Source organism: Coregonus clupeaformis, unplaced genomic scaffold (genome assembly GCF_020615455.1).
Source record: "Coregonus clupeaformis isolate EN_2021a unplaced genomic scaffold, ASM2061545v1 scaf0646, whole genome shotgun sequence".
Classification (NCBI taxonomy): domain Eukaryota; kingdom Metazoa; phylum Chordata; class Actinopteri; order Salmoniformes; family Salmonidae; genus Coregonus; species Coregonus clupeaformis.
This window is the reverse complement of record NW_025534101.1, coordinates 1-14,240: the sequence shown is the minus strand read 5'-3', so window position 1 is coordinate 14,240 and position 14,240 is coordinate 1. Positions and strand designations below refer to the sequence as shown.

Sequence of the window (14,240 nt, the reverse complement as noted above, 5' to 3'; positions counted from 1 at the left end):
TGTGTTTCGTGTAGGCTTACCCTGGCGTGGCATTTTGATAACCGTGTCAATCTCTCTAGGACAAAGTGACTTATCAATATTTTCGCCTGTATTTACCCCTACAAAAATGACATTTAATTAGCTGCTAATGTGGCTATCATAAAGAACTACAAATGCCATGATGATCTGGACAAAATTGCCGAATCGAGTCAAATGTAAGGATCTCTGGGTTAACTATATAATGTTAGCTAAATTTAGTAATGAATAAATAGGCTACATTTATTTAAATGGTCAATTCTGTGAACTGTCTTGTGCAAGTTTTAAATTGACACAATACCTGTTAGCAAAAGTGTCAGCTAGAGATGAAGTGCAGGAGATTGCAGTGATTTGTTGTATTGCATGATGTCTACTTTAATGATAATTAGAGTTTTATAATCTGAGAGGAAATAGAGCCGAATATATTGCTAAAAGTCACGCCAGGGTAAGCCTACACAAAACGGCCCTCATTTTAAGTGTTTCTAAAATGAATAAAAAGGAAAAATGATTGGAAGCATTTCCCTGTTTGACCGCTACGTTTGTTTGGGGGAATGGATCAGCTTAATATTGTAGATAGATTGTATCTTCTATCAATGTAATTGTCTGCATCACTTCTAATCCCCCATGTTTTTTTATTTATTTATATATATATACACACACTCCCCTTTATTACTTTTCAACCCCACCATCCTTTCCCTACTTGGAGTAAATTAGTGAACAACAATGCCCAGGCCTCTACTTACTATCTACACCTTATGGACAGAGTTAATTTTACAATAATTCTATTATATATATATATATATATATATATATATATATATTATTTTATTTTTTTTGCTCCCGAACTTCTTCTACTCTCAACCTCTCCGATCATTTTCATGATGTCCATCCGGTTTGCTTCTATATGCCATATCTTTCTAACTGTGCTCTTTCCCAAAAGCTCCCAACATACAACCTATATACTTATTATGGACACAGTATGCTTACATCATTAGCTATCTTTGTTATTATTTGTTGTTATTTGTTATTAGTCCCATCCTTCAACTCTATTCAATACCTCCCATCTATCTCTTAACACCATCCATATAGGATTTCTATTTGCCATATATATTTCAACCGTACTGTGATGTTTTACAAAAGTTCTGAACCTTTCTATTCTCATTGCTTCTACAGATTGTGAATTAAAAATAAACATTTTTGCTAAAAGTATTATTATATTATTGATTGATTGACTATGACTTTTCAGATCACCCAGTAATGCTATCTGCAAGGTTAGTTCCAGGTAAATATTGCAATCCTTTAGCCATTCCTGGACCTGTGTCCAAAAAACAAGCTACAAATGGACAGAACCAAAACAAATGATCTAATGATTCTGTCTCCTCACAGCAAAATCTGCAGAGCTGGGAAGATTGTATCCCCCATATAAATAACATTCTATTGGTAGCAAGAATTTTATATAATAATTTAAATTGAAAGATTCAAATTTTTTGAATCCGGTGTCGTTTTGCGTGTCAGTTCATAAACACTATGCCATGGGATCGGTATGTCAAAGATCTCTTCCCAACTATTTTGCAATCTATATGGGACGGCTGTCAATCCTTTGGTCCTTAAGTGAAACTGATATACTTTTTTATTTATCACAGTTTTCCTTAACCAATTATGTTCTTTAATGCAAGGCCGACAGACAAGTTCCTTACTTTCTCCCCCTTCCACTTTCCTCTTCCACTTTTGTGGTAAGGCTGCAATTATTTGGTTGTAATTTTGGGTAGAGCAGACATTTCCATATGTTTTTGTTAGCTGCATGTGCGACATAACTCCACCAGTCCTACCGATGATATCATTTATGAAGATTATACCTTTTTTTAAACATTCTGTCCAAAAATACAGTTTTTTTTGTCAATTAGTATATTTGAATTTAACCACAATATTTGTTGCATTATTTGTTCTGTCGTTTCTGGAGGATTAAATTGAAATTGCAACCAACTTTCTATGGCTTGTTTTAGAAATAGTGACATTTGGGAGATTATTTCCTTTTCAAATAACTGAAAGTGAGAGGTTGTAATCTGAATAAAGGGAAAAAGGCCTTTCTTGAACATTGGGTGAGACAATCTTACTAATTTGCTTGAGAACCAGTTCGGATTTAAGTATAACTTTTGTATGACTGAAGCTTTTAGTGATAGGTCTAATGCTTTAATATTTAATCATTTCTGTCCTCCGAATTCATATTCATTATATAAATATGCTCTTTAAATTTTGTCTGGCTTGCCGTTCCAAATAAAATTGAATATTTTTTTCTCATATAATTTAAAAAACTGTTCGCTAGGCGTAGGCAAGACCATAAGCAAATAGGTAAACTGGGATAATACTAAAGAGTTAATCAGGGTGATTTTTCCACAAATTGACAGGTATTTTCCTTTCCATGGTAGTAAGATCTTATCTATTTTTGCTAACTTTCTATTAACATTTATTGAAGTGAGATCATTTATTTCCTTTGGGATATGTATTCCGAGTATATCCACATCACCATCAGACCATTTTATTGGTAAACTACATGGTAATGTAAATGTTTTATTTTTTAGTGATCCAATACGTAATATAGTACATTTGTCATAATTTGGTTGTAATCCAGAGAGGTTAGAAAATGTATCTAGATCCTCTATGAGGCTGTGGAGGGATTCTAGTTGTGGATTTAAAAGAAAACATGAATCATCAGCGTACAATGACACCTTTGTTTTTAAGCCCTGTATTTCTAATCCTCTGATATTATTATTGGTCACATCTGATTTTAATAGCTAACATCTCGATGGCCACAATAAATAGATATGCCGATAGTGGACAACCTTCTTTTACTCCTCTTGACAGTTTAAAACTTTCTGAGAAATAGTCATTATTTACTATTTTACACCTAGGGTTACTATACATGATTTTGACCCATTTTATAAGAGATTCTCCAAAATTGAAATGCTCCAGGCATTTATATATAAACCCCAGTCAAACTTTATCAAATGCCTTTTCGAAGTCTGCTATGAATAGCAGGCCTGGTTTCCCATATTTTCCATTGTGTTCTATTGTTTCCAATACTTGCCTTATATTATCTCCAATGTATCTTCCATGTAAAAAACCTGTCTGATTAGAATGAATAATATCCGACAATACCTTTTTAATTCTATGCGCTATACATTTTGCTAGGATTTATGCAGCACAACACTGAAGTGTAAGGGGCCTCCAATTTTGTAAATGGACTGGATCTTTATATGTTCCACTTGTATCCTGTTTCAGTAATAATGAGATCAGACCTTCTTCTTGAGTGTCAGATAATCTACCATTTACATAGGAGTGGTTAAAACATGCTAATAACGGTCCTCTTAGTATATCAAAAAAGGTTTGGTATACCTCGACTGGTATGCCATCCAACCCTGGAGTTTTCCCAGACTTAAAGTCTTTAATTGCATCCAGAAGTTCCTCCTCTGTAATTTCACCTTCACATTAGTCTTTCTGTGTGGCTGTTAATTTGACATTATCAATAGAAAAATAATCTTTACAATTAGCTTCAGTTAGAGGAGATGGAGGCGACTGAAATGAAAAAATATGCTCAAAGTACTTTGTTTCTTCCTTCAAAATATCATTTGGTGAATTATGGGTGACTCCGTCAATTGTAACCAGTTTCATTAAGTTCTTTTTGGTAGCATTCCTATGTTGAAGATTAAAAAAGAATTTTGTGCATTTTTCCCCATATTCCATCCAGTTTGCTTTATTTTATAATATATTACACTTGATCTTTCTTGAATAAGTTTCTCCATTTCTTTTTGTTTTTCCTCTAATTTATTCTGAGCCTCTATGTTACAGTTTTTATTGCGATCTATCTGTTCTGTTAGACTTTCTATTTCCTTTCTTAGTATAAACTCTTTTGACCTAAATTGCTTTTGTTTTCGAGATGAGTACTGAATTGCATGGCCTCTAAAGGCACATTTAAAGGTGTCCCATACAATAAGGGGATTCGCTGTACCTATGTTATGTTGGAAAAAGTCAGTTATAAATTCCTTTGTTCTAATTATAAATAAATCATCATCCAATAGGCTTTGATTACATTTCCAATATCCTCGCCCACGTGGAAATTCAGTAAGAGTAATGTATATGCCTATTATATGATGGTCCGACCGCATTCAGACTTTACTCAGTACTTTGTTGAAGCACCTTTGGCAGTGATTACAGCCTCAAGTCTTATTGGGTATGACGCTACAAGCTTGGCATACCTGTATTTGAGGAGTTTCTCTGCAGATCCTCTGAAGATTGTGAGGTTAGATGGGGAGTATCGCCACACAGCTATTTTCAGGTCTCTCTGTACTTTGCTCCGTTCATCTTTCCCTCGATCCTGACTAGTCTCCCAGTCCCTGCCACTGAAAAACACCACCACAGCATGATGCTGCCACCACCATGCTTCACCATTGGGATGGTGCCAGGATTCCTCCAGAAGTGACGCTTGGCATTCAGGCCAAAGAGTTCAATCTTGGTTTCATCAGATCACAGAATCTTGTTTCTCATGGTCTGAGAGTCCTTTAGGTGTATTTTGGCAAACTCCCAGCAGGCAGTCATGTGCCTTTTCATGGGGAGTGGCTTCCGTCGAGCCACTCTACCCATAAAGGCCTGATTGGTGGAGTGCTGCAGAGATGGTTATCCTTCTGGAAGGTTCTCCTATCGCCACAGAACTCTGGAGCTCTGTCAGAGTGACCACCGGCTTCCTGGTGACCTCCCTGACCAAGGCCCTTCTCCCCCGATTGCTTAGTTTGTCCAGGCAGCCAGCTCTAGAAAAAGTATTGGTGGTTCCTTTCGATCATATCCTTGGACTAAAATGATTGACATTCAGGTGCAAGCCTAACATCATGTGCAAAGGGCCTTTGGTTAATGTAGCACATATTCAATTATATATATTTTTCTCACGTAGGCTGTTCATTTCTGATCTTTGATACTTTTTCTGGTTTATAAACGTATCATGGTATACTACGTTAACGCTATACGTATGGGCCATATTGTTACTTGGTAGCTACTAGCAGCAGACCCTGTGTTGTGGATCATCTACCACTATTTTGGACGGTCCATACTGTAACGTTAACATTAGTCTCAGGCTTCACTAACTAGCGTTACTGTTTTAGGTGGAGCTATTCTTTGCTACTTTTCAAACAAATACTACGTGATATTTAACATAACATCTTGCAAGATATGCCTTTTGTTTTGTTCGTGAGAAGTAATGGCTGAGAGAAGGCAGGAGATACTTTGTTTTGTTTAGCTTCGCTTAGGTTAGACTGCTCCCTTTAATGGATCAGTCGTCCACCAGGCTACACTCTACGATTAGGGGGAGGTGGGAGAGGAAGCGTTGATTGTCTCAGTTAGGGAGACAGAGGAATGGGGTTCAGTGTTTACTGTTAGGAAATATTTGTTTCAACAGATCTTTACATATTTTCCTCACTACAAAATATTCATGCTGTCCTTGTGGTTACTAAACCATGTGTAGCTCAGCTGGTAGAGCATGGCGTTTGCAACGCCAGGGTTGTGGGTTCGATTCCCACGGGGGGCCAGTATGAAAAAAATATATACAGTGGGGGAAAAAAGTATTTAGTCAGCCACCAATTGTGCAAGTTCTCCCACCTAAAAAGATGAGAGAGGCCTGTAATTTTCATCATAGGTACACGTCAACTATGACAAACAAAATGAGGAAAAAAATCCAGAAAATCACATCGTAGGATTTTTAATTAATTTATTTGCAAATTATGGTGGAAAATAAGTATTTGGTCAATAACAAACGTTTCTCAATACTTTGTTATATACTCTTTGTTGGCAATGACACAGGTCAAACGTTTTCTGTAAGTCTTCACAAGGTTTTCACACACTGTTGCTGGTATTTTGGCCCATGCCTCCATGCAGATCTCCTCTAGAGCAGTGATGTTTTGGGGCTGTCGCTGGGCAACACGGACTTTCACCTCCCTCCAAAGATTTTCTATGGGGTTGAGATCTGGAGACTGGCTAGGCCACTCCAGGACCTTGAAATGCTTCTTACGAAGCCACTCCTTCATTGCCCGGGCGGTGTGTTTGGGATCATTGTCATGCTGAAAGACCCAGCCACGTTTCATCTTCAATGCCCTTGCTGATGGAAGGAGGTTTTCACTCAAAATCTCACGATACATGGCCCCATTCATTCTTTCCTTTACATAGATCAGTCGTCCTGGTCTCTTTGCAGAAAAACAGCCCCAAAGCATGATGTTTCCACCCCCATGCTTCACAGTAGGTATGGTGTTCTTTGGATGCAACTCAGCATTCTTTGTCCTCCAAACACGACGAGTTGAGTTTTTACCAAAAAGTTCTATTTTGGTTTCATCTGACCATATGACATTCTCCCAATCCTCTTCTGGATCATCCAAATGCACTCTAGCAAACTTCAGACGGGCCTGGACATGTACTGGCTTAAGCAGGGGGACACGTCTGGCACTGCATGATTTGAGTCCCTGGCAGCGTAGTGTGTTACTGGTGGTAGGTTTTGTTCCTTTGGTCCCAGCTCTCTGCAGGTCATTCACTAGGTCCCCCCGTGTGGTTCTGGGATTTTTGTGATCATTTTGACCCCACGGGGTGAGATCTTGCGTGGAGCCCCAGATCGAGGGAGATTATCAGTGGTCTTGTATGTCTTCCATTTCCTAATAATTGCTCCCAGTTGATTTCTTCAAACCAAGCTGCTTACCTATTGCAGATTCAGTCTTCCCAGCCTGGTGCAGGTCTACAATTTTGTTTCTGGTGTCCTTTGACAGCTCTTTGGTCTTGGCCATAGTGGAGTTTGGAGTGTGACTGTTTGAGGTTGTGGACAGGTGTCTTTTATACTGATAACAAGTTCAAACAGGTGCCATTAAATCAGGTAACGAGTGGAGGACAGAGGAGCCTCTTAAAGAAGAAGTTACAGGTCTGTGAGAGCCAGAAATCTTGCTTGTTTGTAGGTGACCAAATACTTATTTTCCACCATAATTTGCAAATAAATTCATTAAAAATCCTACAATGGGATTTTCTGGATTTTTCTCTCTCAATTTGTCTGTCATAGTTGACGTGTACCTATGATGAAAATTACAGGCCTCTCATCTTTTTAAGTGGGAGAACTTGCAGAATTGGTGGCTGACTAAATACTTTCCCCCCCCCACTGTATATGTATGCACTCACTAACTTTAAGTCGCTCTGGATAAGAGCGTCTGCTAAATGACTAAAATGGAAAAAGATTTTAGATATGCCTTTAAGCTATAGCTTATTCCATGTTTACATCTTTGGTTAAATGACTTCAAATGCTAAACTTAAATTTACTTTGTGGAATGTCTGTGGAGTTTGTAAACTATCCAAGCTTAAAACAGGTTATAACTAGGCTTAAACAACTTCATTCATCTATTGTGTTCCTACAAGAAACTCACTTGTTGAAGGATGAGCTACTTAAAGTATGCAGGAGATGGCAAGGGCAAGTAGTAGCATCCTGTTTCTCCTCTCATTCTCATGGTGTTATGGTTTTAATTCACTAATCTGTTCCGTTTCAAGTGGATACTATTATAACTGAAACAGCTGGTAGATACATTTTGATCCAGGGAACTCTTTTGAATGAGCATATTAATCTGGTTAATGTTTATGGTCCTAATGATGATAATCCCAAATTCTTTGAGAATGTATTTCTATTGATAGCCTCCATTCCTGGTAAGGTCCTAATGGCAGGGGACTTTAATTGCACTCTTGATCCTCATCTAGATCGCTCCTCTGGTTTAGACACTTCCCACTCGCAGAGTAGAAAGAAATTACAGCATTTCATTATGGATTTAAATCTATGTGAACGTTGGAGAACTCAGAACCCGAGTAAAAGGGAGTATTCATGTTACTCGTCAACATTTAAATCATATTCTCATGTAGACTACTTTTTAGTTTCTTGCTCATTGCTTCCCAATGTAGCAGGAAATGGATATGATACTATTGTTTTGAATGACCATTCCCATGTGTCATTATTCTATAGGGATACAAAACTAGTAAAAGGATCCTCTTGATGGCGTTTGCATCCCAGATGGTTACAGGACCCAGACTTCTTACATTACGTTGGAGTGCATATAGATGTTTATTTGACATTGAACACTGACCAAACGTCAGCGAGTACCAGATGGGAGGCTTTCAAAGCACATATTTGGGAGCAAATTATACATTTTACCAGTTTAAAATCAAATAAAATCAGAAAATGAGAGATGGACAGCAAAATGAGAGAATTGGAGAGGGAAGCTTTTTTGGATAACTCAGTAGAAGTAAACAAGGAATGATTTGGTCTTAAAGCTCAGTATGAAGAACTTCCCACCTCAAAGGCTGCAAACAGCTTAACTAGGCTGAAACAGTCCTATGATCAAGGTGAAAAACCTGGTAAATTGCTGGCCTGGCACAGTAAGAAGTAAAATTCAGCCTTTAATGCAATTCATAATTTACAAGGACAATTATCAATGGATCCTGTAGAAATAAACCAAACATTTGCTTCCTACTACAACACACTTTACAACTCTGAATCTCCTGAGAACTGAACTAGTCAGGTCTTGATTTTCCCTCTACTTCAGAAGACACTAAATTGGATCTGGAAAAGGAATTGGATGGTGTTGAAATATCTGATGCTATTTTCAATCTGAAGGGAGGTAAAGCGGAAGGTCCAGATGGGCTCCCAATAGATATTTAAGGACAAACTTCTAGGTCCACTTTTGGATATGTACAGTGCATTCGGAAAGTATTCAGACCCCTTGACTTTTTCCACAATTTGATTCGTTATAGCCTTATTCTGAAATGGATTAAATAAATAAAAATCCTCATCAATCTACACACAATACCTCATAATGACAAAGTGAAAACAGGTTCTTAGACATTTTTGCAAATGTATTAAAAATAAAACAGCAGAAATACCTTGTTTACATAAGTATTCATACCCATTGCTATGAGACTCGAAATTGAGCTCGGGTGGATCCTGTTTCCATTGATCATCCTTGAGATGTTTCTAAAACATAATTGGAGTCCAACTGTGGTAAATTCAATTGATTGGAGATGATTTGGAAAGTCACACAACTGTCTATATAGGTGACCAAGAACATGATGGTCACTCTGACAGAGCTCCAGAGTTCCTCTATGGAAATGTGAGAACCTTCCAGAAGGACAACCATCTCTTCAGCACTCCACCAATCAGGCCTTTATGGTAGAGTGGCCAGACGGAAGCCACTCCTCAGCAAAAGGCACATGACAGCCCGCTTGGAGTTTGACAAAGGCACCTAAAGGACTCGGACCATGAGAAACAAGATTCTCTGGTGTGATGAAGCCGAGATTGAACTCTTTGGCCTGAATGCCAAGCGTCACGTCTGGAGGAAACCTGGCACCATCCTTATGGTGAAGCATGGTGGTGGAAGCATCATGCTGCGGTGATGTTGCTCACCTGCAGGGACTGGGAGCCTAGTCAGGATCGAGGGAAAGATGATTGGAGCAAAGTACAGAGAGATCCTTGATGAAAACCTCCTCCAGTGCGCTCAGGATCTCAAGACCGGGGCGAAGGTTCACCTTCCAACAGGACAACGACCCTAAGCACACAGCCAAGACAACGCAGGAGTGGCTTCGGGACAAGTCTCTGAATGTCCTTGAGTGGCCCAGCCAGAGCCGGGATTTAAACCCCAAAAAACATCTCTGGAGACCTGAAAAAAGCTGTGCAGCAACGCACCCTATCCAACCTGACAGAGCTCGAGGATCTGCAGAGAGGAATGGGAGAAACTCCCCAAATACAGGTGTGCCAAGCTTGTAGCGTCATACACATTAAGACTTTGGCTGCAATCACTGCCAAAGGTGCTTAAACAAAGTACTGAGTAAAGGGTCTGAATACTTATGTAAATGTGATTGTTCAGTTGTTGTTGTTTTTGCTTTGTCATTATGGGGTATTGTGTGTAGATTGAGGGGAAAAAACAATTTAATCAATTTTACAATAAGGCTGTAACGTAACAAAATGTCGAAAAAGTCAAGAGGTCTGAATACTTTCCGAATGCACTGTATATAGATAGGTGTGTGCCTTTCCAAATCATGTCCAACAAACTTAGTTAGATAGAACCTGCTCTTACCGTGAGAAACATATTTCCCAATCTTCTTCTCCTCTTCTTCATCTTTATTGTTGACATTCAGCTCCGGTGTTTGACTGCAGTCTTCCAGCTTCACTGATGCCATCTTTGGATCCTGCAGTAAACTGGGCTCCACTGTCACAATCAGGACCCAGTGACTGTAGGTTTGGACTCAGTGTGGAAGGAGAGAGGCAGGCTGGGTTTTGTCCTCACTGTTGATGTTACCGGCCTCAGACTTACCTGAATCGGCCAGTAGTAATAAAGAGAAACAGATACAAAAAGTTATTGTCTTGACAGTTCTGGCACTTTCTTTATTCTCTAAAAATATTTTCACATTTTTCTTGTTCAGTTATCTAATTCAGTGCTTGACTTGGACTGAAATAGGTGCCAATACTCATTTTGGGTGCCGGTACTGTTTATATTAAGGTGCAGGAGCTCCACAATACTTTTGAGCTAATATCTAACCTATAGTAGATAAATGCATAAATGACTCAAAATCCATTTAGTACAAGGTTACAGTTTGTTTTAGACAGCACTGTGTGCTAATTTCTTTAAAACTTGTCTTCACTGTATTACTTCAATCAAAAACAAATTGTATTTCCTGTTCACACCATAGCAACATTTATTGATAAAGACAGAAACAACAGAATGTGTCTGAATATTAGTACACATGTAGAAAACTGATAATCATTACATTCTGCTTCAAAACAGTAGTGCGACCGTGAAATTGTCTCTGATGCACCCGCACTGTCCTCACTGAAGTCCGTTGACGCTGACCGAGAGTAGCCGCCATTTTACCAGCATGGGAATTTTACACAAAACCAATAATATGCTAAACGAACACAGAAATCCCAAATAAATTGATTATTTATGACATTACCTTGAGAAAATTATGTACATCCACTCAGACAAACCCAAAGTCTCTAGCTATGTGACTTGTAAAATAGTTGTTATCACGTTCTTCACTTGGTTTGACACGAAAATAACACATCAAACCTTTACCAAACGTGATAATACCTTAACGAATGTGTTACCTAGCATGGTATGACATGTTATTTCGACATTAGAAAGTTTAAACGTGCTATTACATACCTCTAGTAATAAATAGAAACGGACACAAAGGTTATCTTCTTGACTGCACAGTTCTGGCGCTTTCTTTATTGTGAAGAATGGTGCCGCCTGCCCGGAACTTCCTGTTCCCCCACTACTAACGGTCCGTGCATTCCGAGATCAGATTACAACATTTCATTAAATTACTAAAAGTGTAAACTGTAGCAATTTATTTCCCTTTATAATTTATTAGCCTAAGCATGACCTACATCCAAATAATTTTTCTAGGGTTGGAAAGAACCGGAAACTAAAGTGTTCTATACTTTTCAGGAACAGCAGTTATTTTAAAAGCATGGGATCCAGGTAATAACCTTATTTTACTTTCCGGGTATTTTTCTCCAGTCCCACAAAATCGCAACAAAGCTCACTCTAGAAACGTATTCCAGTTTCTGCCTGCCAGCTGGAATGGAAACCTTTGCCAGTGGGTGTGCGTGTGGAAACTACCTGCTCCTCCCCTCTGAAGCATAGGTTACTTTATCCTACTGACAACGTTACAAGTATGATTCAGAAATTAGGGAGATATGTTTAATTTGAGAAGATTGGATTAACTTTTTCAATGCTAGTTAAGGATACTATAGTCACCACGTTTCACATTGGATTTATTAACGACAAAAAGTTAAGACCTGTTTTTAATTATAGTGTTGCACTGCACAAACAAGGTTGTTAGCTAGTTAGCTAACATCTGCTCTGGTCCAACGTTAAACCAACTCTGAAGTTCAGACATTCAAAGTTCCTCCATAGAAGCCGCTCCTCCGTAGGTATAATTATGTGGGCCTAATTCAGATAATGCAGGTCATAACACGACGCCCAGCTCTTCAATGCAAGCTTTCTCTATCCTCTAACGAGCTCTCCACACCCGAAAAATGTCGCACATTACACTGTGATTGGCAGCACAGTGTGCTCTGAATGATTTTCCTATACAGATACTCTGTGGTGTTCTAGTGTATTTATTCTCCCACTTGGATGTCACTTCCACAAGCTTTAAATTGAGGGCCAGGTTGTCAGGATGGGTAATGTACTGTACACATTAATTACAAGTACTCCTAAAGATACACTTAATTTTAATTGGCTAAATCCTGTGTAACAACTAGTAATTACATTGTACTTGGCTAACATGACATGTACTATGCTTTGAAATAGTGTCTTATTCTTCATCTGGGATTTGGATTTGTAAAATGTATTATAACATGTATTTAATATATGTCTGATCAGGCTCAGGTAGCATCAGGTTTGTATTTTCATGCTGATCAAAGCTCTAATCAAATCCAGACATTTATAAGTGTTATAATGCACACTCCACTGGCTTCCAGTTGAAGCTCGCATCTGTTACAAGTCCATGGTGCTTGCCTATGGAGCTGTGAGGGGAACGGCACCTCCGTACCTTCAGGCTCTGATCAGTCCCTACACCCAAACGAGAGCATTGCGTTCATCCACCTCTGGCCTGCTGGCTCCCCTTCCTCTGCGGAAGCATAGTTCCCGCTCAGCCCAGTCAAAACTGTTCGCTGCTCTGGCACCCCAATGGTGGAACAAGCTCCCTCACGACGCCAGGACAGCGGAGTCACTCACCACCTTCCGGAGACATTTGAAATCCCACCTCTTTAAGGAATACCTGGGATAGGATAAGGTAATCCTTCTACCCGCCCAATCTATGCCAATATTTTTTAAAAGCATTATCTTTAAAGCATTATCACTGTACCATTTACTCCCTGTATCCTGTGCATGTGACGAATAAACATTGATTTGATTAGATGATTAACGCACCATTCACATCAGCTATCATAGTCAATATAACAGTGACTGACTTCACCATCACTTTCAAGCCATCATTGACATTGAGATGAAGATGGTCAAACGTGAAAATATAAAATACATCGTGATCCTAATGGAATATAACAACGCAATTCTGTTGTCTTTGCCTGCTTTATCTTTACAATGATAGGGGGTGCACCGTTCCTGGAGGTACTGCAATACCAGGTCGATGCGTGGAGTGGACGGAGCAAGCCCCTATTCCATCTCCCTGTTCCAAAAATCAATTTAATATATGGTCCCCAGATAGGGGACGTATCAGATATTAAACTGATAAGAACAGATTTTTTCTTTTGGAAAAGTTTTTATTGTACAGTTTCTTTAAAACAGCTCACATTTTTTTAAATACATTTACACACATAAAAACGGCATACAAGTGCATAAAACCAGCATTACATTACATTTAAATTTAAAAGGTACATGTTGTTTATTTAAAACAATAAAACAATCCTACATAAAAGTACCCATTCCTGTAAAAGCCAATTAATAAAAGCCATTTTAAAATGTGTATAAATGATTCAACAAAGTAAAACATTTTTAAGACATAAAAAGCCTGTCAAAAAGTCACTTTGTTAAAAAAGCTGTCTTCGGTCCTTTGTACAAAAACGGGGTGAGTCCTTATCAAAAAAGCCTCCTCTGATAAGAACAGATTTTTTTTTTTTTTTTTTTTTGGGAAAAATAATTTTTATTTTCATTTCACATTCAAATACAAGTACAAATTCAGTGCATAACGTTGTACATAACATGGATTTACAAAAACAGTACCTTAACCGTATCAAAATAGCAAAACTCCTAAAAAAAGTGCTGTTCTGAGGAACCTGACCAGCTAAAAGGCCTACATTCAAGAGAAGCATGTAAACAATTGCCTCTAACAATCTCCCAAAGCTGATCTTTCAAAGGAATAAAAACAATTATAGAAATAAAATCATACACATATACCAAAGGGAACTCTGAATAAACCTCAGTGTATATCGAATATTTACAAAGCCTACATTTCAATTTACATGACAGAATACAGTTATACATAGGCCTATATATAGGCTATAAAAAACGTTTACAAAGAAGGGTATATCCCTTTCCATCTATGTTTAACAGATGTGATGCCCCACTTATCTATTTCGAATTGTATTTTTTTCCAAATTTCTTGTTTTATAAATTTAACCAATCCCGTCGGTGACCACTTGA

At 38.3% G+C, this 14,240-nt stretch overlaps 1 pseudogene; it reads right to left on the bottom strand.

Annotated features, from left to right (window-relative positions):
- Positions 1–13,186: 13,186 nt before the first annotated feature.
- Positions 13,187–13,361, bottom strand: LOC123485331 (annotated as a pseudogene).
- Positions 13,362–14,240: the final 879 nt, after the last annotated feature.